This window comes from Apium graveolens, chromosome 2 (genome assembly GCF_009905375.1).
Source record: "Apium graveolens cultivar Ventura chromosome 2, ASM990537v1, whole genome shotgun sequence".
Taxonomy (NCBI): domain Eukaryota; kingdom Viridiplantae; phylum Streptophyta; class Magnoliopsida; order Apiales; family Apiaceae; genus Apium; species Apium graveolens.
Window position 1 is genome coordinate 56,261,059 of NC_133648.1, and position 4,654 is coordinate 56,265,712.

Genomic DNA, 4,654 nt, shown 5'->3' on the forward strand with positions numbered 1-4,654 from the left:
ATCTTGATTATCATGATTACAATGTTATATACATTTATGGTAGTTAAGTAGTACAACATTAAGTTTGAATACTATTTTAATTGATTTAAATTATGACTGTAGATAATTCCATTCCATATCAGTCTCATTATTTAAATTATGTTAAAATAATATGCAACATAGTTATTTGTATCATGTACGAATAATTGTGGTACTTTTAGTATTAGTGATATTATTTAGAATTTTTGTTCTAAGTAATCAATGCTTATTTCTAAAATCACTGATATTGAAAGTTGAGGTATTCTCTAAGTCATGTGTATAAAACTCTTAATATTTTATATGCTTAGAAAGTATTTCTAAAACTACTAATTATCAAGAGAATGATGGCCATGTGTATAAATCATATACCTCATTGGTAATTATTCAAGGATAATCACAAATATATAAGTGCTAGTATCTAACTCATAGATATTTAGTATTTACTTATTTAATATTTATTTTGGGAAGTTTGGATTATGGAAACTGAAGCAATTCAATGAGTTTATTTGCTCCATAATTCAAACTAACTTAAAATAAATAAGCAGCATTATTGATTATAACTAAAACTGTCAACAATTGATATCTAGTATATTGATTGTAACTTATGTGTTATAAGTTAATTATGAGATTTTGGTTTTAGTGAATTTAGCAATGATTATATCTCAAGAATTCACTGAAATCAGAATCATGATTGTAGCATGATTAGTTGTGTGCTAATTCTTGACTCATATCAGATAATGATATTTAGTTAAGAGTTTAACTATGAACTAATTGTGAAGTATTAGTATTTATGACATTACTTAGAACTCCTCTAAGTAATCAATGCTTATCTTCAGTCACTTATACTAATATAAAAAGTGTAAAAATATCTCTTAAAGTACAACTATGGTCAATGAAGATTTTGTTTTATTAAGAAGTAATCATATGTTGTCCACTTAGAATAACTAGTTTTATAACCTGTGCAAGGCACGGGTAAGCTCTAGATGTGTTTTAGTTTCATGTTTTGCCATTAGTTAGCACAAGCATCTCTATTGCATATTGTCATCTCTTGCAATTGCTGAGGAGCCAAACAACCCCGACAGTTCATTTATTTAACCTCTTTTTCCCGAATAGATGTAGTTTCTGGCCTCTCAAACAGTGCGATATTTGTCATAAGTGCGTGACTTGTATGCCTAAATTTTTTAGCCCTACACTTCCGGTTGCACAATTGTTATGGACATCAAGAAGTAGTTGTATAGTGGTATGCGGCCTACACTGTGCTAAACACTAACTATTAAGCCTCCACCCTGCAAGAGAGAAAACTGAGTGTCTCAGAAACAGTTCACTATGATATGATATTTGTAAGATGGGATTTACCAAGACTTGTAAAATCTGTCATTATATCTAGGTATTCAAATATAATAAATCGTAGTAAGATATAAAATCAGACAATGGTATAAGTTGAGAAAGATTAAGGAAAACTAATTACATTAACAAAACCAGTGGTACCACTGGTAAATAGATTTAAGAAAATAATAAGTAACATGACACACAATAATCATAACACACATGTAGATTTATAATTGAGAAATTGTTGGAAATATACACGCACTTACATGTATCTCTCATAAAGCAGAGACGCTGAAAATGATATGGTAACCTTCTTGCGGAAGGCTTTTAATTATACATGCAATAAGTTAAATTAAAAATAATGAATGAAGAAGATTAAGGGTGCCAGGAAGAAGTTTAGTTGTGTTTTGGCCTTAAGGCTAATCAGAGTCATTAACTCTGTAATTTAATATACGAATCTATGGACCTAAAAGTTAATCAAGCTTATTAACTTAATCAAACAAATTATCAGGAAAATTCAACAATTTCATTTGTCAAGGAACTTAGAAAGTGTACCATGTAAGTGGTTCTCCAAAAAATTGTATTAAGACTTATCTAAGCTATTGGAGACGGCATATTTGCGAGAGTATCAGTCTAACTAAAAAGTGATACGAGTATGTATTCACATGGGGATTTGGCAGGTGAAAACTTAAAATGGTCCCATTGATGTATACCGGAACAAATGACACAAAGTATGTTTACATGCAAGTTGATCCTTTAAAGCTTAACAAATACAAAAATACACTTATGAAAATTCACCAACAGAAACCAGATACAATCAAAGTTGATTTAAGAGCTATTGAAAATAATGATTTAATTAGAGTACGAAGATTTATAGATAAAATAATGTGAAAGGTTTGCCTTAATAGAGGATCTCTGGATTGTTGTTCAATACAGAAAAATGCGAGATTGTGAAACGAATGACTATGTTGCAACATCATATCAGATATATATATATTATAACAATCTATAAAGAGAATATCCAATTAAAAATTTGTCGCGAACAATGTAAGCATATGAATTATTAGAGCATCTCCAACCACACTCATTTGTTACCTATATTTGTCAACGTGGCATTTATTTTAGCTATTGTCTTAATTTTAAGCACTCCAACCGTAGCCACCTGTTAGGTAAAATTATAGCTATCCGATTTTGGTCTTCTACATTTGTTGATCCTCTTCACATCCTCTATATTATTCCACGTCATTTTTCTTATTTTTTTTAATTTGCTCAAACCCTAGATGTGTATCTATAACTCTTTTTTCATCAACCATATCTTTATATATTATTATTTTAATTTTTGTGTACTGTCAATGGTGTGTGAAAATAAGTTTATGCAACTAACTGATAAGTAAGTGTGTACATGTATATATTATATTATATAATATTATATATAAAAATTATTTATACATTTTCATCATTATTTTATTATATGTATAGATGCACTATTTATATTTGTATTTAAAACATAATAAATATTATGTAATGTTAAGTATAAAAATGTTATTTTATTGTTAACTAAATTTATAAAAATTCTAATATAAAAGATATGTTTTAGTCATCATATATTTTATTTATATGTAGTAATGTTTGTTAATCATTTTTTTCATTTATTTTTAAGTATGTTATTATATTTTCAATCAATCTTAATAATAATCTATTTTTATTTATAAATTTTACTTTAAAATATTGACATAAATATAAAAATGTTCTACTATTAATATTAAATATATTTTATTAAATATTATAATTTTATTTTAACTAATATATATTTGAATTTAATAAAAAAAATTGAATATAGCTAATTATTATAGCTAATACAACTGAAGTAAAAGTGCTTACAGGTTCAATAAAAATTTAGCTAACCTTATTTTAGCTAACAGTTTTAGGTTATACCGTTAAAGATGCTCGTAGGACATGGATACATAGTTTAGGGGATAGAGGATCAAACAGAAGACACGAAGAGAGTTTTATTATATTAGAGAAGAAGACACGAGTTTATGTATTTATGTATAAAGTATACATTCAATAAAGCTGCGAGGATTAGTGTTTAATTAGCTGGCTGATATGGAATGAAATTTCAAATCCAACCCCTATGTTGCACCACTATAAAAAGAAAAGGTTTTAACAAAGATGCAATGTGTTGATTCCAAGCTGGCTTTCACAACTCAAATGCACTCTTGTGAGTAAATTGAGACATTACACGCTGGCCGAAAAACTTGTGGTATGAAATCTAACTAATTAGACAAACTTTTGTTCCTAAAATTTAAAAATCATTGTGGTGCAAAAGCTTTTGCATATGTTATTAAACAAAGCTAGTAAATAAGCTTTAAAAAGACAGGAAACATAGTAAACATGTGAGGCTAAATTAAAGTTTTGAACTTGTGTTGCATACAACATACAAACTATTAAGTACTAACATTACTCATGGTTGACTACTGGACCATCAAGTATGAATACTGTAAATGTAAACAACTACGCGTATTTTAATATCTCAACCCCCCTGAGTGGGTGGCCCAAAGGTAGTACAGTAAAGTGGGAATAAAAACTAACAAAAGTTTAGATATTGATCAAACATAAATTGATAAGTTATAGCCCTGGTTTGTTCGGTTGACTGTGTTTGGCATTTTATCAAACATATAGTGTCTATGCAAATATATATTATGAACCAATCAACAACTAATGTAATCACAATAAGCAATCAAATGAACAAAGTAGATGGCGTAAGAGCAAAACCTTGTCAAAATATTTCGACTTTGTCAACATCTTGATCAATCGAATGACAACAAACTAAGCCATGAAAAAATTATAAATAGTTTACCTCTGTTTTGGATTCAACGTGCCGATTCTTTCAAGATAAGAAAATCCGATTAAACGTTCCCTCACATGGATTTGTTAGGTCTAGGCCAGGCTTAGAAGCAGAAGAAGAGTTGCGGACCAAATATACGCATATGTATATTTGGATAGAGCTTACGTTATTTTAAGAATTGAAGTGGTAGTGACATGGCATAGTACGTGGCGCTGACCTGGAATAAAATGGTTCCTCAAAAATTGCTTGTTGCGGTATTATAAAGATAATAATAGATTTTATACTTATTTGCAAATTTCTAAACATTTTGATAATAGATGCAATACTCAATGGATCAAAGTATATGGAACTTAGAATATTTTTCTAAGATTGCAAACAAGTCAATGTTGGTTAATGTTGCTTCATTTATCGAGCCAATATTGTTTGAGATATTACGTTGTTAGGAGTTAACAATTGTAC

The 4,654-nt window shown here is 28.7% G+C and overlaps 1 long non-coding RNA gene across 1 annotated transcript; it reads right to left on the reverse strand.

The window, feature by feature from the left end:
* Positions 1-1,079: 1,079 nt before the first annotated feature.
* On the reverse strand, positions 1,080-4,417 carry LOC141705943 (uncharacterized). Its single transcript, XR_012568539.1, has 2 exons — positions 4,208-4,417; positions 1,080-1,304 (listed from the first exon to the last, which is right to left on the reverse strand). It is a non-coding gene; the product is annotated as an uncharacterized LOC141705943 (long non-coding RNA).
* Positions 4,418-4,654: the final 237 nt, after the last annotated feature.